Source organism: Lepus europaeus, chromosome 1 (assembly GCF_033115175.1).
Source record: "Lepus europaeus isolate LE1 chromosome 1, mLepTim1.pri, whole genome shotgun sequence".
NCBI lineage: Eukaryota > Metazoa > Chordata > Mammalia > Lagomorpha > Leporidae > Lepus > Lepus europaeus.
In genome coordinates this window covers 165,562,941-165,585,451 of record NC_084827.1, presented here as the reverse complement: position 1 = coordinate 165,585,451, position 22,511 = coordinate 165,562,941, and the positions used below count along the sequence as shown (strand labels likewise).

The 22,511-nt window shown below is 37.6% G+C and overlaps 1 pseudogene; it reads left to right on the top strand.

The window, feature by feature from the left end:
- Window positions 1-1,837: 1,837 nt before the first annotated feature.
- On the top strand, window positions 1,838-2,846 carry LOC133763499 (CMP-sialic acid transporter-like; annotated as a pseudogene).
- Window positions 2,847-22,511: the final 19,665 nt, after the last annotated feature.

Below are 22,511 nucleotides of genomic sequence, written 5' to 3'. Positions count from 1 at the left end.
CATCTGCTGGTTCACTCCCCCATATGGCCACAATGGCTTGGGCTGGTGTTCCAGGCTGAAGTCAGGCTCCTGGCTTCTTGGCGTATCTCCCACTTCTTTACCCAGACCATTAGCAGGGAGCTGGTTTGGAAGTGGAATAACGGGGCATGAACCCGTGCCCATATAGGATGCTGGCAATGGCTTACTTGATATGTGACAACACTCACCCCTTAATTTGATATTTTAAATAATAGTTAATTTCCAGTTAGGTACAATGGATATTTTGGTTAATTCCCAGGTATATATTCCCCCTTTCCTGCTTCCTAGCAGAATCACAGTGGTTCAGAGTGGAATGTGTCTTTCATTTGAGCCTTGACAAGAAGTTTGTCTAAAACCCATATCATATCCCTCCACTTGACACAGGAATTAACATGAGTCGATCATGCATCCACACCAGAGCTTGTATGGTGTTTTCCTACTGGGACTGTGACAGATGGTTTGGGAATTCTTTTCTTTTGTAAGACTTTGCCAATGATGTAAGCTCTGAAACCATAAGACAAGGGTAGTTGAGAAATCTTACCAACTTCGTGAGCCAGCACCTACTGCCTTCCAGGATCTACATTAGCTGGAAGTTAGTATCCAGAGGAGAGCCAGCAAGGCACCCTGTTAGTGGAAATGGGCATCTTTTTTTTTTTTTTTTTTTGACAGGCAGAGTGGATAGTGAGAGAGAGAGACAGACGGAGAGAAAGGTCTTCCTTTTTGCCGTTGGTTCACCCTCCAATGGCCACTGCGGCCGGCGCACCGTGCTGATCCGAAGCCAGGAGCCAGGTGCTTCTTCTGGCATCTTAACAGTGCCCAAACTGCTAGGCCAAATACAGGCCACCGACTAGAATTTTTAGGGTCCTTATTTTAAAAATCTTTTCTTAATTATGATACATATAATTTCTTCTAAAATTGTTAAAATTCTTCTGGCATTTATAGTCTTCAGCATCTGGCGTTGATTTTTGTGTATTGTGTGACATAGGGATGCTTTGAACATTTTTTGCTTACAAATAAAAATTTCTGGGTTTTATGCCTGCCTATTTACCAATACACCTCTGTTGTATATTAGTGTTTTATTATCCAAAGGTTTCTTACTGACTTTGCTATTCCATCTGCCAACTTTACTGACCTCTCACAGTACCATCTTAATTATCACAGTTTATCAATTCAGGTGTGTGAGGAAAGGGAGTATTTTCCCTGTCTTATTTATGAGTTCTTAGACTATTTTGAGTCCTTTTCTATTTTTATAGAAATCTTAGAATGAGCTTGTCAAGTTTTATGAACAACTTTCTTCAGCTATAGATTAGAGTTGTTTTGAATCTGTAGATCATTATGGAAAGAATCACTGTCATTCAGAAAATGATTTTTAATTCATGAACATGGTCTAGCTCTCCTCTTATTTAGAAGGGATATTACTACTACTTTTCCCAGGTTCTAAAGCTAGTCCTCTGCTTTATTTCCTCAAAGTTATGCCAATAGTCCATGTGCGTGCTGGTTCATGTACTGGATCTTCCAGTTATGATCCAGCTCCCAGCTAAGGTGCAAGGAAAGGCAGAAGAAGATGGCCTAAGTACATGTGGGGAGCCTTGTCACGCTCATGAGAGACACAGATGGAGCTCCTGGCTTCTGAATTCAGTCTGGCCCAGTCCTTGCCATTGTGACCATTTGGGAAGTGAATCAGTGGATGGAAGATCTCTGTTTCTCTCTCTGGCTCTCTGCATTCATATAAATAAATAAATAAATAAATAAATAAATAAATAAGTCTAAAATAAGGATAAACATTATTGAATATGTTTTTAAAAATGACATTTAAACCATGGCTACCCCAAGAGAAAATGTCAGTGTAGTATTCAAATTACACTGCTTGATGGTCATGACTTTGGGGTCTCAGCTTAATACTACAGGTTGATACACAAGGACAACATACACAGAATGCTGCTTTTCAACCACAGCTCTGTGTTTCACAGAAGTTGCAGTTATTGCTAAGCATGGGACTCTTAGCTAAAGACACTGATAGTCTGCGTAGACTCAAGACATCTCTAAGTGAAAATGTCTTGGAGTCCCCAAAGAACTGATGAAGTTAAGTGTGCCATCACCAGTGTTTGCTGCTCAGAACAACATGGCTTTCCTAGCCCTTAGCAATCTGGATGCAGCAGTATACCAGGTGCCCTACCAACTGAAGATTCCCTGTACTACTTTATGTACTGTTTCAATGTTAAATAGGGCCCTCAGCAAGTTACATGGATTTCACTTTTTATGCTACGTGATGGAGTCACACTTGTACAGTGGAAACCAGCCCAAGCTACAGAAGTTGCAATGGATCAGAATCTGTTATTAGGGTTTGCTGCCATAGCTGTTGCTGAATTGTGTTCAGGATTTACAGAAGTGTATTTTGAAAAAGTTTTAAAGGTTTCAGACACTTCCCTTTGAGTGAGAAATATTCAAATATATCTATCAGGGATTGTTGTGACATTAGTCGGTGTCTACTTGTCAGATGTAGCTGAAATGAAAGAAAAAGGATTTTTCTATGGTTACACACATCATGTCTGGTTTATCATCTTTTTAGCAACGGTCGGAGGCTTTTTCACGTGTGTGGTGGTCAAGTACACAGACAACGTCATGAAAGGCTTTACTGCTGCAGGGGCCGTTGTGCTTCCCACCATTGCTTCTGTGACCCTGGTTGGATTACAGACAACACTTACCTTTCCTCTGAGTGCCTTCTTGGATGTATTTCCATCTATTTCTATAGACCACTTAGTCAAGATACTACATCCATCCGACACAGAGAAACAGTTTCAAAAGAGAAGAGTTGGTGTGTGATTTGACCCTGAAGATAGATGACTGCACATTTGCGTCATATCAGAGCCTTAAGCCAATCCCAGAAGGAATAAATAAACAAATTAAAAAAAAAAACAACAAAAATATTAGCCACATGCAGAAGAATCCAGAAAGAAGCTATTTCAGTGAATTGCTATAATGATATTATATAATGATATATATAAGATATTGTATAATGATATAGATTTCAGTGAATCTCTATTTTTGTAACTTATTTAGTAGATATAAATTTTCAAAGTACGGTTTGTGGATTACAATGGCTTTTCCCCCCCCATAACTTCCCTCCCACCCGCAACCCTCCCATCTCCCGCTCCCTCTCCCATTCCATTCATATCAAGATTCATTTTCAGTGAATCTATATAATGATTCAATCTGGGTCTGTATGGGTTCAAGCTGTATTTTTTTTAAATGAAGGAATTTTATTATTATGTTTATACATACATATGTACATACTTATTTCATTTATTTACATATATATATATAAAATGTGCATAAACAGTATAGAGATGGCATAGCATCTAAGAAAATCATATGAGTCTATAATATTCAAAAGCTAGGTCGGGGACAAGGTTTTAAGGTTAAAGTATACTAACTGTTCTCTTGTTCAGGTATCAAGGGAGAAGGACAACCCCTCCAAGTTCTCCAAAATTCACATATAGTGCTTTGTCCCAACAACAGTCAAGTCCTAACTCTTTTCCTAAAAGAGAAGGACAAAAACAGGACAGACTAGCTCAGAAGCAAACAGAATGTATAAATGCTCAAATGAAATCTGGTTCATGGCTCAGACTAGGATCTTTGGGTGGTGCCTGAGTACTTCTCTAGCCCCATATTTGTGTCATTCATTGGTTCATAGTCCTTTGCTGTAAGAAGTTATACTTTTAGCAAAAAAAATTTTCCAATGTCACTTTTCTATTTTTCTATTATAAACTATGGTTAACTGTTGGGCTCCTAAATAATTTGTGTAATGTCAGTGTTTTTAAAAAATATTTCTTAGTGTTAGTGGGAAATTCAGCAATAAAATTCATTTATTTGTTAAAAAATAATATATTTTATCCCAGAGCCATTAACTTGTAACTTTGGAAGTGAGGTTCACTGTTTCACTCTCCAAAGGGCCTCAATGGTCAGGGCTGGGCCAAGCTGGAGCCAGGAACTCCATCAGAGTCTATTCTGTGGGTGCAGGGGCCCAAGCACTTGGGCCATCTTCCACTGCTTTCCCAGGTGCATGAGCAGAGAGTTGGATCAGAAGCGAAGCAGCCAGACTCTAACTGGCATTGTGATGAGGGAAGCCAGTGCCACAATGTCAGACCTCCTGCTATCCCTGCCCCATGGTGGCATTATAGTTGCAGTCTGAAGTAAGAATCACTTTTGAAAGGTAATTCTGGTTAGTAACATCTCTGCAGTCACTAAAGCCAGGTATTTGTTAAATTATTTTTACAACACCTGGGAGAAGAACCCCTGCAGGTTGTCTTCTTGCATGGTCTTCCCTCTCAACCCATCTACTCCCAAATTCTCTCTTCTTATAAGTACATCAGTCATATTGGATTTCGGGCCCTCCTTATTTTTAACTTATTTACTTCTTTAAAGATATAATAGTGAAATGTAGTCACTTTATTAGGTATTGGGAATGAGGACTTGAATGTATGAATATTGAGGTTCCACAATTTAGCCCAGTACTTATACCTGACCTTCTTTTCTGACAGGATGTCAGCTTGTAACTTCAGCTTACTCAATCAGATTCATTAGCCTTAGAATTTGAATTTGGAACTAGCTAGACAAAGAAGCATAGGAAGCAGAAAATTTGGTCTGGCAGAGGTAAAGAGTAAAGGGGAAGCAGTGTCTGGTTTCTGGATCAATAGTAGCTGTGGTGCTGGGTTAAAAGCTGTGGCAGAACCTGTGCTGTGCCGTGGTGGGTAAAGCCACTGCCTGCAGTGCCAGCATCCCACATGGGGGCCGGTTCGAGTCCTGGCTGCTCCTCTTCTGATTCAGCTCTCTGCTATGGCCTGGGAAAGCAGTAGAAGATGGCCTACCTGTATCCACGTGGGAGACCTGGAAGAAGCTCCTGGTTCCTGGCTTCTGGCTTTGGATTGGCGTAGTTCTGGCAGTTGTGGCCAATTGGGGCCGGCGTTAGGTCACTTGTGCATTTGAAGAGGCATAATCAGAGAAAACTGTGAAGGGATGTCAGAGACAGTAGAAGAACCAGAAAGTTTTGTGATGCAAAATCCGAGAACTTGAGGGAGGGATACTGGTCTGCAGCACCTGCTTCAGGCAGGATGGGCTGCACATGCTCAGTAGCCCACAAATACATTTCAGTGGTTTAATGGGATAGAAGGCTATTGTTTATTTCCTATCTTACTACAGTCCTAGGTGAGTGGTCCTTATAGCTGGATGAATCTTGGTCTTTGGGCAGCAGCACCCTCTAGGATCTTGCTGCTGTTGAGAGAGAGAGAGAGAGAGAGAGAGAGAGAGAGAGAGAGAGAGAGAGAGAGAGAGAAAGTGACTTTAGGTCTTCTGTTTAAATGTCCTCAATGAGAGCTAGCCACCATCAAATGCAGAGTCTGGTGTCTCTCTCTCTCTCTCTCTCTTTTTTTTTTTTTTTGACAGGCAGATTGGAACAGGCAGAGTGGACAGTGAGAGAGAGAGACAGAGAGAAAGGTCTTCCTTTGCCGTTGGTTCACCCTCTAATGGCCGCTGCGGCCAGCGCGCTGCAGCCGGCACACTGCGCTGATCCGAAAGCAGGAGCCAGGTGCTTCTCCTGGTCTCCCATGCAGGTGCAGGGCCCAAGCACTTGGGCCATCCTCCACTGCACTCCCTGGACATAGCAGAGAGCTGGCCTGGCAGAGGGGCAACCAGAACAGAACCTGGCACCTCGACCGGGACTAGAACCTGGTGTGCCGGCGCCGCAAGGCGGAAGATTAACCTATTGAGCCGCGGCGCCGGCCTCTGGTGTCTCTTTAGCAATGAATTTCTACTGCAACAGGGACTGGTACATTTTGATAGACTTCTCTTTCTCAGTTTTTGCTACTTGTCCAAGCAAAGCTAGGAAAATGCATTCTCAGGCATACCGTGTCTGAATTTGCTGATTTGAAGTTACTTGGAGATCTCCAGGAGAGTGAGAGAGACTAAAGCCCATGCCTCTTTCACTCACAGGAAAACAGCTTTTGGAAGAGGTGAGAACAGCAGGGCCAGCTTTCTCTTTCCAAAAGCTAGATCAGGAAGAGACAATAAATAATAGGTTGATGAAGAAGCAGGTTAGACAGAAACGTTTTACTTTTACGATTCAGTTGATCTGAGCATGTACAGATTGAGGAAGAAATACAATGAGACAAGAAAAACAAGAAGGGAAGGCGCTTGAGAACACAGGTGCAGGGATTAGGATCGTACAGGAAGAGGACAGACTTCTGGGGGGATTAAGCCGGGGGATGCAGACACACATGGTGAGGCAGTGGAGGAAATAGGGTTTACCATTGCCGACTGTCCAGGAAAGCAGGAGGTGAGGTCGGCCCTTCAGTAGAGGCAGGAGGGTTATGGGATCACGTTTCAGCGGGGTTTATAAACTGGAATCTCCACTGTGGACCAAGAGGGAAATGTCAGGAGATAAATAAACTGATAGCCAAGTGGAGGACAGCGCAGAGCTGAAGTTAAAGATTTACAGACTTCCTTATCAATCAGTCCCCTTGCTCCCACTTTTCCTTTCCTTACAAGTAATTTTCCATTCTCCCTTTTTTTGGAGAAAGGTTTTTTCCTTTTTAAAATATCAGATAGTCTTGGCACAACTTATAAGATCAAACCAGTCGACTCCTGGAATAGACTGGATTTACTAATTCTGTTTTTAAATGCTCAGTACTGTAGGTTGGCAAAGAAACCCAGTCAAGTAGCTATGGAAGAAAAAAGGTCACATAGAATGACAGAAATGTCCAAAAGCAGAGTGCTATTTTTACTGATCATTTCATATTTCAAGTTGTTTCTGAGTAATGATCCTTGTAAATGTTTGTTCACAAATAGAGGTATGAATTCTGTGTGGGTGTTAATACCACTTAAAAATTGGAATTACTTAAAATGCATTATTAGTGCCGAGGGTGGTAGTTATTTTTTCCTTCTAATATGAGAATAAATACAAATAACATTCTTAGAAAAGAGTGAAGTCATTTTTACTTAGCTGAAGGGCAATGTTTTCAATTTTATAACTTTCCTTAGCCAGCAGGTTGTTATTTTGTGAAGTATATTTAAGAATAATGTTTTTTTTCTTCCATTCTTCCTAGGAAACACTAAACCTATCCATTAAGATAGATTGCTACCAGTTTAAACAGAATTCTGAAACTATAACTTTTTCTAGGCCAAGAAGAAGCCAGCAATCTCCACCAAGAAGGCATTTTATAAACCACTAAAATGACCTCAGTAAGAGGCAGATCTTAAAGGACAGAATAATTGTGACATACCACCAGCCTTTGATTGAAATATTGGTCCATATTATGCACCTGGACACACACAAACACACTCAAAGTTATGTCTGTGGGCATCCTTTAGCCTTATGTTCTCAGTCATATCAACTTAGAATTAAAGTATATATTCATGAAAAAATTAAATGCAGAGAAATTTTTTAATAAAAACTCAAAAATATTCAATTGTAAGAAAAGTTATTTATTCTAAAAATGAGAGTTCATTAAGAAGCTTGCAATATAAATATCCATTAACCTACAATATATTTTATACAAAATAGGTAAAATTGCTTTTACACTCAAGGGAAGGGGATGTACATGTAACTTAAAATTGAATTTGGTTCTCATTGATTCTTGAAATTTAATCTGCAAGTATTGTCCCCAAAAAAGTTTTACAGAAATTTTTAAAAGCAACAGTGTGTGTGTATGGGTGTGTGTGTGTGTGTGTATGTGAACTGACTAAAATGGCTTGAATTCCCATAAGCAATAAGTGATCCTAAAATACCACAATATAATGAAATTACCACAAGTGGGTTTATTACATTTTACTTCTTGTATATATGATTTTTTTAAAAGCTAGAGAAAAAATTACCAAATGTTTATAGACAGATGGTTTAAACTTAATCAGATTAAATATCAACATGGAAATCAATTCAAGGTCTGAAAATTCCAAGAATGCTTTAAAAATTCTATAAAAAGTCAACTTCATAAGACAAAGTCAAGCAGAGCACTCACATTTCATCAGTCGGATTTATTCTGAAATTGACTTGTTAAGTGTCCCTACAATAAGCTATCCTGGTAAATGGTTGCCAAAGAACATTTCCAAAGTTAGTATAAACGTATTGTTTGACAGTTGGGATTTCAAAAGTTAAACTAGTTTCTTTTTCTTTAAAAACCAGCTATTCAGAACAAGACTGCCTAAATTTAAAAAACAGAATAAGTTCCAGATTGGTAGTACCCATCTTTAACTACGGTTTTCTGGAGCTACAGTTGAGATGTATATTCATTTGTTGTTATCTAGAGATAATTTATGACTTTTGTTCTGAGTCTATATAGAACCTTTTTCTATTTTCTCCTGTAAAAGTGAACAAGGAAATCTGTTGACGCAGAGAAGTAAGGTTAGCTCTCCTCTCCTTTAAAAATGTCTTCACTGTAGTTGAGGAAAGTGAGAGGACAAAAAGCATCCTATGTGCCAAAGCCATCCTGCAACAAAGTCCATCTCAGTACCTGGGTCTCTGAGTTGGAATATGAAACTCCAAAATGAGGTAAAGCAAACACGTTTCCTGATATTCACTGAAAACTCTCTCTACAGTACCAATTGCTTTGTAAGTGCAATTATGGTCATGTATGAGCTGTCTACCCCTGCTTGTTTTTCCTACCTACACTCAGATTGCTTAAAATCTCACTGGCAAACAGCAGATTCAAAAGATTAAAAGCCATCACAGAATAGGCCTATAAACCATTTTCAATAGGCAACACCCAGTAAATAAATAGTTTTGTCTTCACAAATAAATACTTCCATATGATTCATATGACTTTGGCCCTACATTTCATCAAAAGCAATGATGATCAAGTTTATCCAGTTGAAAGAAAGTTTACAGACAAGTACAATCACTGGAATGATTCAAATCCCATTTCTACTTTTTCTGAAATAATCCGATTGCTGCCTCTTTCTTAAAGTTCTTCATTAGTGCTTCTACACGGAAAATAGCTAAGAAACTTTGTTCATGTCTTTGAGTGGATGTGGAATATTCTTAGGACTACTAGGACATCTTTCTTTCCCAAGATGTCAGTTTTCCAAGGTTGTTGGAGATGACTGGAGCTCTTTCTCTATGAGGTAAGCAGCATTTCTAGGTGTGGTCCGCTTCCCCCATCAACTTTGCTTTGGAAACCAATGGGTCGCCATACATTAATGAATCTGTTTACATTTCTTACACAATAGTTTCATTGTTAAATTACATGAGAAATATAATGCCTATCTTTAGTTTATATTGTTTTCTCCCTGAAGGTAATCAAAATGATTAATTAGTTTATAATGGTTGACTAGGTCCTATTTCCTCCCACCTCCTATTTTATTGAAGAGTCTAGGGTTTTTGAGACTCCAAAATTCCAACTTAGTGGGTTGTACTCATTCATGTTCCAGATGTCAGAATCAATCCATTCAGAGGACTATAATTCTTCATTTTTAAAATTCAGTGTACTAACATGTCATAGAATCTGTGGTGAACAACAAAAGTTGGTACTTGAAAAAGATAGTCCCTCTCTTGGGAAAATGCTATCTCTACCTACTTAACCTTCCAGTAATCTATATATATTTTTTCTGCCAAGTATTTCAAAGTGACAAGCAATTTTTAGTGTATAGAATGTAATTTTGAGCAACAATTTCTTTTAAAAAAATTTATTCAAATAAAAGATCCATCTGCACCTCAATGTTTATTGCAGCTCAATTCATAATAGCTAAGACATGGAATCACCTAAATGTCCATCCACAGAAGACTGGATAAAGAAATTATGGGATATGTACTCTATAGAATACTATACAGCAGTAAAAAAATGAAATTCAGTCATTTACAACAAAATGGAGGGATCTGGAAAACATCATGCTGAGTGCAATAAGCCAGTCCCTAAGGGACAAATATCATATGTTCTCCCTGATCAGTGACAACTAACTGAGCACCTAAAAGGAAACCTATTGAAGTGAAATGGACACTATGAGAAACAATGTCTTGATCAGCTCTTGTCTTGACTGTCAAGGAATAACTTACTATTTTATTCCTTTTAGTATTTTTTGTTCAACTTAATACAATTGGCTGAACTCTTTAATTAACACACACCTATTCTTAGTTGTTTAAATTTAACTGAAAAGTGTTCCCTGTTAAATATAAGAGTGGGAATAAGAGAGGGAAGAGATGTACAGTTTGGCACATGCTCACTCGGACTTACCCCTAATGGTAGAGCTAGAAATGTGCCGGAGATTCCAATTCAATTCCATCAAGGTGGCATGTACCAATGCCATCTTACTTGTTAAAGTGATCAGTTTAAGTTCATAATTGATCAAAAAATTAGGATTAAGTGTCAAAGGGATTACATAAATAAGACCAGTGTTTACAAATAATAATTGATAGAATTAAAAAGGAGAGAATGATCCTACATGGGAAGCTGGATATGCAGCAGATTCATAGAATGGCAAATGCCCTAAACAGCACTCTGGTCACAGAATCAGCCATTAAGGCATTTGGATCTGGCTAAAAAGCCCATGACAGTTTCTCAGGCATGGAAAGCCAAGACACTGTGGCAAAAAAAAAAAAAAAAAAAAAAAAAAAAAAAAAAAAACAAACCATGACCTAAATGAAAGATCTCTGTGAGTGAGATCCCAGCGGAAAGAATGGGCCATCAAAGAAAGCAGTACTTTCCTTTGAAGGAAGGAGAGAACTTCCACTTTGAATATGGCCTTGTCTAAACAAGATCGGAGTTGGTGAACTCAAGAGGCTTCCATAGCCTTGTCAGCTCATGACAAGAGCTGATTACTGATGTCATAAATAAGAATATCGATTGTTAAATCAACAACAGGAGTCACTGTGCACCTGCTCCCCATGTAGGACCTCTGTCCTTAATGTGTTCTACTATGCAAATTAATGGTGAAACCACTACCCAAACAGTACTCTATACTTTGTGTGTCTTGGTGGGTGAAGTCTGTTGAAATCTTTACTTAGTATATACTAAGTTGATCTTCTGTATATGAAGATAATTGAAAATGAATCTTAGATGGGAGAAGGAGTGGGAGAAAGGATGATTACACGTGGGAGGGAGGTTATGGGGGAAGAAAGCCCCTATAATTCAAAAGTTGTACTTTGGAAATTTATATTTATTAAACAAAAGTTAAAAATAATAAATTTATTTATATAAAGAGAAAAGATTTCATGTAGTTTGTATGTTTGGTTTTAAGAACATAATAGTTCTGACCATTCTTCCTTCCTTTCTTATTTTTCTTTTAATTTTTGCAATAACATACTTTTTTTTTTTTTGACAGGCAGAGTGGACAGTGAGAGAGAGAGAGACAGAGAGAGAAAAGTTTTCCTTTTTGCCGTTGGTTCACCCTCCAATGGTCGCTGCGGCCGGCGCATCTCGCTGACCCGAAGCCAGGAGCCAGGTGCTTCTCCTGGTCTCCCATGAGGGTACAGGGCCCAAGCACTTGGGCCATCCTCCACTGCCTTCCTGGGCCATAGCAGAGAGCTGGCCTGGAAGAGGGGCAACCGGGATAGAATGCGGCGCCCCAACCGGGACTAGAACCCGGTGTGCCAGCGCCGCAAGGGGAAGGATTAGCCTGTTAAGCCACGGCGCCGGCCGCAATAACATACTTTTAAGTTACTTTCTAATCACAAGCTTAATCCTCCACCAAATAAGGAATTTAATAAATACAAAGTAGAAAGATCACTGTTTCTTAGTAGTATAGACAAGGGATACAAACAATAATCAAACCTCATGTCAATTTCACTCATATACATTTTTTATACTCTATATATTAGCTACCACAAATCAGAGAACACATACGATATTTGTCTTTTTGGGACTGGCCTATTTCACTAAGCAAAATTGTCTTCAATAGCATTCATTTTTTTGCAAAAGACAGGATTACATTCTTTTATGGTTGAATAGTATTCCATAGTGTATCTATGCCACATTTTATTTATCCAGTCATCAGTTGGTGGGCATCTGCACTGATTCCATACCTTAGCTATTGTGAATTGAGCTTCTGTAAACATTGGAGTACAGATAACTCTTTCCTATGCTGATTTCATTTCATTGGGTGAATTCTCAGGAGTGGGATGTCTGGGTCACACTGTAGAATAATTTTCAGATTTCTGAGGAATATCCTTACTGTCTTCCATAATGTTTGTACTAGTTTACATTCCCACCAACAGTGTATTAGGGTATCTTTTTCTCTACATTCTTGCCAGAATTTGTTATTTTTGGATTTTTAGATGAAAACCATTCTAACTGGGGTGAGGTCAAACAGCACGGTGGTTTTTGCTTGCATTTCCCAGATGGCTAGTGATCTTGAGCATCTTTCCTTGTATCTATTGGTCATTTGTAATTCATTCTTTGAAAAATGCCTATCCATATTCTTAGCCCATTTCTTAACTGGTTTGTTTATTTTGTTTCTTGGATTCCTTATATATGCTGGATGGTAATACTTTATCAGATGTATATTTTGCAATTTTTTTCTCCCATTCTGTCAGTTGCCTCTTCACTTTTTTGAGTATTTCCCTTGATAAACAGAACCTTCTTAACTTGATGTAATCCCATTTGTCTATTTTAGCTATTGCTTGTGCTGTTGGAGTCTTACCCAAGAAGTCCTTTCTTATACCAATTTCTTACAGTGTTTCACCTATGTTTTCCTGTAGTAGTTTGATGGTTTCAGGTCTTAAGTTTAGACTCTTGATCTATTGTGAGTTATTATTATTATTATTTTTTGACAGGCAGAGTGGACAGTGAGAGAGAGAGACAGAGAGAAAGGTCTTCCTTTTTGCCATTGGTTCACCCTCCAATGGCCGCCACGGTTGGCGCGCTGCGGCCGGCGCACTGCGCTGATCCGATGGCAGGAGCCAGGTGCTTCTCTTGGTCTCCCATGGGGTGCAGGGCCCAAGCACTTGGGCCATCCTCCACTGCACTCCTGGGCCACAGCAGAGAGCTGGCCTGGAAGAGGGGCAACTGGGATAGGATCGGTTCCCCGACCGGGACTAGAACCCGGTGTGCCAGCACCGCAAGGCGGAGGATTAGCCTATTGAGCCGCGGCGCCGGCCGTGAGTTAATTTTTGTAAAGGACTTAAGGTAGGGATCTTGTTTCATACTTTCACACACAGAGACCCAGTTTTCCCAACAACCTTTTTTGAAGAGACTGTCCCTTCTCCAGGGAGTATTTTTTAGCTTGTTTGTCAAATATTAGTTGTATAAGCATGGATTAATTACTGGGGTTTCTAATGTGTTGCATTATTTCACATGTATATTTTTGTGTTAGTACCAGGCTGTTTTGATTGTAATTTCTCTGTAATATATCTTAAAATCTGATATTGTGGTGACTCCTGGTTGGCTTTTATTATTTAAGATTATTTTAGCTATTCAGTGTCTCTTGTGTTTCCATATGAATTTTATGGTCATTTTTTCTAGATCTGAAAAGAATATCTTTGGTATTTTGAACACACTGAATCTGTAAATTACTTTGAGTAGTATGGGCATTTTGATAATGTTATTTTTTCCAACCTATGAACATGGAACACTTTTTCCATTTTCTGGTCTCTTCTATTTCTTTCCTTGATGTTTTGCAATTTTCATTGTAGAAATATTTCATGCCCTTGGTTAAGTTTATCCCAACGTATTTAAATTTTTTGTAGCTATTGTGAATGGAACTGATCTTATAAGTTCTTTCTTGTCATGACGTTGTTTGTGTATACAAATGTTATTGATTTTTCTTTGTTGATTTTTATATCTTGCAAATTTCAAACTCTCTTATGAGTTCTAGTAATTTCTTAGTGGAATGTTTTGGTTCCCCTATGTATAGGATCATGTCGTCTGCAAACAGGGATAATTTGAAATCCTCCTTTACCATTGTATCCCTTTGATTTCTATCTCTAGTCTGATTGTTCTGGCTAAAACTTCTGGAACTATATTGAATAGTAATGGAGACAGTGAGCATCCTTGTCTGGTTCTGGATCTTAGAGAAGTGCTTCCAGCTTTTCCTCATTCAATATGATGCTCTCTAACTGCTTATTAAATGTTGTTTTGATCACTTCACCTTCAGAATAAGAATTTCAAAGGAGAAAATGGTGAAATAACACTTTTGCTTTAATGCCTTATTTTTCCAATGATAAACATATTTTATTTCAAAGAAACACAATGAAAATCGATTTTATTGGTCTAGAGTATGCCCAGATCAATTACATTAAGCATTAATAACAAAGCATTTATTGAGCTCTGAGTGATTTTAAATGTGCTTGACTTTGAGCATAAATACCGGTACTGTTATTTACTGTGGTATAACAAACTACCAAAATTTAGTGGCTGTGAAGAATAGCAATCATTTATTTTGGCCAAACTTTCCAATTTGGGTAGGATTTTCATGTAAGTTAGTGTCAGGTGGAACAGCTCAGTTTTGAGTTGGAGGGTATGCTTTCATGGTTGCTCACTCACACGATTAGCAAGATAGCACCAACTATTAGCTGGGGGTGTAGCAAAGACTGAGGGTTTGGAGCTTCAGTTTCCATACAGGTGGACCTCTCCAGATAATCTGAGTTTTATGTTCTAAAAGCAAGTGTTCTAAAATAGAGAAAGCCAGGAAAAGCTCCGTCACCTTTTATTTTTTAAAAATTTATATGTGTATTTGAAAGTCAGTGTGACAGAGAGAAGGGAAAAGAGAGAGAGAGAGAGAGAGAGAGAGAGAGAGAGATCATTCATCTGATGATCTACTCCCCAAATCCCTGAAAAGCAAGGGCTGGGCCAGGCTGAAGCCAGGATGCATGGACTCCATCTGGGTTTCTCACGTGGTTAACAGGGGCCCTAACACTTGAGCCATCATCACTACCTTCCAAGGTGTATTAGCAGTAATGCTTTACTGGAAACAGAGCATCTGAGAACTTGTGCTGGTGCTCTAGTGTGGGATGTCCCTATTGCAAGGGAAGGCTTAACCCACTGTATCACAATTCCTGTCCCTCTCAGCTTTTAAGCCTGGCTTGGGAAGTCAAAGCATGTTATGATCATTCAATCCTCTTCAGTAGAACAAAGTCACAATGGCCAGCCCATTCTTGGTCCATATCCAAGGGGAAGGAATTAGATTCAACATGTGTATAAGAGAGTCAAAGGATTTATGCATATATTTTCAAACCACTACAGTACAAAATAAGAAAAGCTAGAAAATAATACTAGATAAATTCCATTAGAAAAATAAATTCATCCTTGAATTAAACTTTAAAAATCTATGATTTATTGAATTTATGGACTTTACAATCTTTTTTAACAATTCTTATACAATTCTAAGTAGAAATTTTCTGTTTTACAGATAAAGACATTCACCATCATAGTGGGAAGTGATTTGCCCCAGTTCACATAGGAGTAAATGACAGTTCTGAGGGTTTCAGAATTAACCACTCTCTGTTGCCCATGTTAAAACTCTAAGGGAGGGGGATAGTATTCAGCTGAGGATTTGGCAGCTGTATGTGATAATCTGAGTGGCCACAAAGGAGTGGGAGATGTTCTCTCTCTCTAGAGAATTATATGAGGACATGTACAGGAGAGCACCAGGTAATTTTCACAGAAGTCATTTAGCTTGAGTATTATGTGCACTTGCTATGAGGTCATATCTCAGACAGGTGTGTGATGAAGATGGGCTATTAGTTCTTGGCAGCTGGAAGGGCCATGCACAGGATGTGGAAAAGGTCTTTCCAGAGGAGCTGGTTCCAGTGTATTCTGGAGAGGTTGGGGAGCTGGTAGATGAGAATCAGATAAGGGATGCTGAAAGAGCAGGATCTGACCTAGAGTAGCTCATTCATTATGATTTCTAGGGTTACTACCCACTTGACATTCAGTGCTTTCATTTCTCCCTAAATAGCATGAATCCTAAAAACATTCTGCTCTGTTTTTCTCTGAGAGTAGTGCTATACTATTCTCTTGAGATTTTTTAAAGATTTATTTACCTATTTATTTATTTGTTTATTTATTTTAAAGGCATAGAAGAGAGAGAATCTTCTATCTGCAACAGCTAGGCCTGGGTCAGGCTGAAGTCATGAGCTGGGAATTCAATCCTGGTTTCTCACTTGAGTGGCAGGGTTTCAAGTGGTTGAGTGATCCTCCACTGCTTTTTAAGTCACGTTAGCAGGAAGCTGGGCCAGAGGGACTTAAATTGGCACTTGGATATGGGATGCCAGCATTGCAAGTAGCAGCTTAACCTGTTGTGCCACAATGCTGGCCCCTGTTTTTTTTAAACCAACTTATTGAGATAAGATTTGACATGTTAAGTTGTACGTGTTTAATGTATATAATCTGATGAGTTTGGAAATAGTATATACTATGAAACCTTCAGAACAAGTTATACACATATCCATCACTTTCTTACCACTTCCTTCTTTATTATAGTTATTGCTTTCATGATGGTGATAAGAACACATAACATAATATCTATCTTCTTCACAAGGTTTCAAGTTTTTAGTCTAAGACACCACTTTAGGAGCTGTGCATTATGCTTTGTAGCAGTCTCCAGGACTTATTCATTTTTCATACCTGAAACTTTATAATATCTGACTTTTGAATTTTGTGGAGGATATGTTCAACAATTCATCCCAAGTTTTGAGATTAACAGTATCAATGCTGCAATAAGAAAAATCTCCACATAGTCTATTTATTTTATTTAACCCACACTTATACTATGATCCAGGCACAGTGCTATATGCTTTACAATTACTTTTCAGAAGTCCAGTTTTTCACTGTTATTTAATATTTACTAAAGTACAACCATGTGGGCTCACTAACAGCGAGTGACTTCTTTTTGGCTAGGCTGAGAAAGAGAATAATTAGAAGTTGATCTGATTCCATTTTAGAAGCAGTTGCTGTGTAAAAGAAGGATCTTCAAATTTGAAAATTGCCATTTTCTTGGGAAATCCAGTACCTTCCTTGAGCTTGTTTTCTTGTAACTGGAGTGTCTGTGAGGAACACATGAAATAATATGTAGGAAAATGCATGTACAGTAATGTAATGCTAATGAGAATAAATGGGGGGTTATGCATGCGGGACACAGAGGGCGGCTCTGGGTGAGGACCCTCCTGTAGCCTCTCTCATTTCGCAGACCTTGCTTAAACAATGGTTCTTCATGGGTTAGCTCTATTGAACTGATCACTTTAGAATAAATGTGTATCAATAATGACAAGATGTGTATGGATAATAAAGATCAGTAAATGTACTCATCTTTTGTTCTGCTTTTATTGGCTTAACTATGAATTTATTATGGAATCTTGAAAATTTCCAAATCTTTTTGTTGGAACACATCATTTTTTATGCAAATCCCCATTTCTTTCTATTTTATTCTTACTGTATTCCTCACAAATCTATCTTACTGTAGCACTCTAGTGAAGAGTAGATTCTAAACTTGCTTTGTTCTTAATGATACAAGTACCTTTTAGGATGAAATACAAAACTTTCATTAGGACAAAATTATGTTTGGGTATAATTTATGTACACACACATATATGTTCAATTTGACATGTATTTTTGTATTCTACGTGAATGCAACATGCAAATTTGTATTTAATTTAACCCATGTTTGCTTTTTCTCAGCAATTCGTTGCCAGCTTCATATGGTTTCAGATTTAAATATTTTCATATTAAAAAGATAGAGAACCATTATAACGGGAAAATAGGTAAACAGTAAACTCAATCTTACTCTTTCAGCTATTTGGAAATATTTCTAGTAGTACTTCACACTTAAGTATTTTGTGAATTATTTTTCTGTCAGCCATCCCATATTTTCTCAAAATGTACATAGTTTTTTCTTTATACATTCTTTCACATTTTCATAAAATCTCACACTCACTCAAAATGGAAAACATTATTTATCAAAACTCTATCCATTCTGCAAACTGTGTTCTTTATTTCTAAAAATGAAATGACTATAAACAATATTTTTGTCATAAAAGTAACATATCATAATAATAATCAGAATATAATAAGAAAACAAAGCATAGAAACTACCTACTAAGAAACCAACTGTCTTTTTAAAAATGATTTTTTGTTTGAAAATAGTGTGAATGCCATATTATTGGGCATATAGATATTTATAAATGTCTTCACTGAAATACATCCCTAATATAATAATACAGCCTTCTTTCCTCACTTTATGATCTTGTCATGACTCCCACATTATGTGATATTAATATATACAACCCTACTTTTCCAGAAAAACCATATATGTGAATATATATATATATATATATATATTTACATATGAAATGATTGTGGCAAAATGGTAAAAGTTGTTAAAGGTCTGTAATCTCATTGATCTCTTCATACTTTTTTGCATTATTTGAAATATTGCAAAATAAAAATTTAAAAGATGAAAAAAAAAGAAACACCACGGTAAATTGGGCTGAATAAATGAGATAAATGAGTGGCTATACTCTAAAAAAGTGTATGTCCTTCTTAACAAATCAGAGTAACTAAGTGATGATACCAAGGAAATGAAGCCTTTGCCCAAAAAATAATCAGAAATTCTTCAAAAAAAAAAAAAAGGTTAGAGGAAGAAAGATGAACCACAGACAGCAGGATTTGACATTCAAAGCTTTCTTCGGGGCTGCTCTTCTTCATTGTCATCTTTTTTAGGATCAGTCTTGAGTTTAGGATGAGTGCTTACACACTGGCCTGCAGAAGGATGGTTATAATCAAACAAGAATCAAATAATAATAGTAATAGAAAGCAGTGAATTTTCAACATACTCTTTCAACTCTCTTGCAGCCACAAATAGGACGGCATTTCCAAGCTCAATCTGTTACCATGCATTCAATTAACAATAAAAATCAAAGGAAAAGAAGCACAATGTGTTAGGTAAGTTTTCTTAGTAAAATGCTTTTCTGACACAATCAGTCACTTTGCTCCTCCTGCAGATATTATGGAAGCAGCTCTATCAGGACCAGGTTTCTGCAGACTTTTTTCTATCTCCAAATTCAGGAGGTGTGCAGCACACCCACCAGCGATTATTTTGCACTGATTTTTCTCATCACAGGACTTGAACAAAGGGCTGTTATAATGGACATTTCCAAAGAAATTGAAGATTGCCTGCACTATTTCCAATGACAACATGCACATTTATGAAGTGTGTCTATAACCATTTCAAAGCTGGTCACCAGTGTCAGAAGTCAGAGTGACCAGTATCATATGAGAGGCCATAGCATCTTGAGGAGACAAAACTGATCTGCTTTGTAGAAGTCCAGGAATACAATTATAACTCTGCGATACAACTGAGAATTGTAATTACAGACTTACTGTGCAGTTGTAGGCTTTCTTGGTTGTTTCCATCTGTAGCAATAGGGTGGCTACAGGATTGGAAGAAAGCAGAAACTATTCCAGGTGAATTGACAAGCAGTAATCTTTGAAAGAAAGGTGTTGATTGCATTGAAGATGTAACTCTACTTTTCAACTGAGTATGAATAATCTCTGAGTGGCATGTGAAACCTACAATGGGTTCAAAATCAGGCCATTGAAAAATGAGGTTTTATTTTCATTGAAAGCAGAGGAATCATCTTCAATTTAAGTTTCATTGTCATAATGCTGACACAGAACTTACACACATACAATTCCTCTCCGGGTGAAGGGTCAGGCAATTAATACATTGCATCACCCATTCACCTATGTGTGCCAGCTGTTGGGGAGAACTTCGAAAAATGATGGAAAATTCTTAATATTCTTTGACAGTACAATATTTGTACTTAGACTCTGGCTATTCCAGAATGACGCTTCCCTGTTAGAATGGCCAGTCAATCTCACTACATGATGGAAAACAGATGTAAGATTAGGATGCAAAGTAGTTTTCCAGATCCTTGGTCCCAGCATGCTGCACAGCCGAGTCCCAGAGTTAACCAGCCAAGTGCTGACACATGTCTTACAGCAAAATATCCCTCACAGCCACAGTTCAAAGGCCTCGCTACCCTCCAGGGCAATTAATACAGCATCACGTTCAATGGTGCTTGAACCAAATCCATTGAATCCTCAGGGGAGAAATAACGAAGCAATCGCAGAGCTCAGACAAGAGCAGCATGCAGTGGTGGCTAAAGTTTCATTCCCTGAAAAGGCACTTTTCCTGAAAGCATGTGTAGGGTTACAAGCTTTCTTGAAGGGAGCTGTGCTCAGATTGTTTAATCTACTCGTAGGACAGTTTTTACAAGATAACATAAAAACTGAAGTACAATTTTTTTTTTTTATAAAAGATATGGAGGGAAAGAAGGGAGGGAAGGGAGAGGGTAGGAAGGAATGAGGAAAGAAAGGAGAAAGGAGAAAGGAGGAAGGAGGAAGGAGGAAGGAGGAAGGAGGAAGGAAGGAAGGAAGGAAGGAAGGAAGGAAGGAAGGAAGGAAGGAAGGAAAGAAGGAAGAGAATCAGAAAGTCAAAACAGCATTATTTTAATAAAACTGGAAGACACTGTTAGTGTATTTCTTTCTACCAGGAAAAATGAAGGAGCTTCTTTCTGAGACTTGAAGTAAGCATGGCTTAATTCCATCCAGAGCAGTTAAATTTAAGAATTATGTTTTTCTTTTATGTCTTCAGCATTCACATCTTAAAGGTTATTGGATAAAATTGGTAGCAAACAAATCACATTGGTTAAATGTGAATTCCAAATAAAAGCCTTGCTGTGACAAGCTGTATTTGACAATTGCCCACAGTTGATTTGCAAGTAAATATTTTTACTGTCAGTTGGAGTTGGAAGCAAACTCAGGGGCCAGCAGCATCTATAGCTACCCAATACCTGGTATAGAAGAGTTAGATGCTTCTGATTGCTACATTACTTCTTTCAGGTCATTGTGGTACCATTGAAGATTTGATAAAGAAACAATAATTCAGTGGCCAGAAGAAGAAACTCAATATTCTAATGTGTCTCACTTTCATGGAGGTTGAGAGAATAATATTATCATTCAATTTCCAGTTATCCCAATGCAGATTTTCCTTATTGGGCATATTTTTTGCTGTGCTTGGGAGCTCTAGTTGCTATGTCCATTCGTTAGGTCAGGAATATGCTCCTGTGGTATGATCTTTGGTTACACAGAGCAGAAAATGTTTGTAGTCTTCCCATTTTTCCTTTTTGACTATAACTATAAGCAATACATTGTTCACTATGGAAAAAAAGGACTAAATATAATTAAAATAAAAATCTAGTCACTTAAGGACAGCCATATATGTCTTATGGATATCATTCTATATTTTGGTTTTTGTATACAAAATAAACTTGAGTTTGCAAGCAAAACATAAATGTATTTCTACAATGACAGATATTATATCAGGTAGACAGAGAATATGGATTCTGCGGCCAAACTGCTTAAGTTTAAAGTGTCCATCTGTCATTTATGAGGAGTTTTATCTTTGGCAAATCACTTAATATCTCTAGACCTTATTTTTTTCATCGATAGACCAAGGATAATATCACTGAAATTGAAACGTTACTGTATATAAACTGCAAAGACATGCGACTTTCTTGTAGTAAGCATTATGTAAATATTAGCTATTATTACTTTCTTTAGAATCCTCTTTTCACTTAATGTATCATGAACCTCTTTCCATGTCAATAAATATGTATTTATGTCTTAATTTCAAAGTACTGTATAGAATGGAATGTGTTCTAGGACTATCATCGTGTACATTATCATAAATCGTTGAAGTCTAGGTTTCTTCTGCTGTAGAATATATTATAACAAATATTCTTGTAAGTACATATTTGTACATTGATGATCCACTTCATAAATATGTAGTAGTAGAATTAATATATCAGATGATTTACACATTTTATAGGTTTCTTGTTTGTGTTGCCAAACTGTTCTTCAGGGAGTTTTCCCCAATTTTATTTCCACCATCAATATATGGGAGAAACCATTTCCCCAAGCCTTAGTAACATTAAATATTATTTCTTGGAAATTCTTATCAAATACAGTAGTCATTAAAGGCAATGAAACAAAAAGTCTTTATTCAGGATAAAATGACTCAAAATTCATATATTTAGAATTGCTCATTTCTCCTTGAAGACAGTGAAAATTGTATTGTTATAGCAATACCTGACTTCATATACAAACCAAGGATACATATGTGTAAGTATTTGCCTACCCATATTTATGCACATTATAAATCTTCCTTTATTTACATTAAGATTAGCCATCAAAGTTTTCAAAAGATTTTTAGGAAAAAACAAAATAATGTAATATAAAGATGTATGTCAGTGGATATGCTGTAACACACACACAAAAGGTGGCATTTTTCACTTCTGGCTCACCTCCTTCACTTTTACAAGATACCTTACACACTGCTTGTGAATGATATACTACATGAACTGTAGGGAGAAAGTACAGGATGTAGGATGGAATGATAAGTTGATAGATAATATTACGTTGCAGCAATAAGGACACAGAGTAAACAAATTTCACTTTGCTAGTTAGCACACGTTTTATACGTTTGGGGTCTTATTTGGGATAAAACACCAG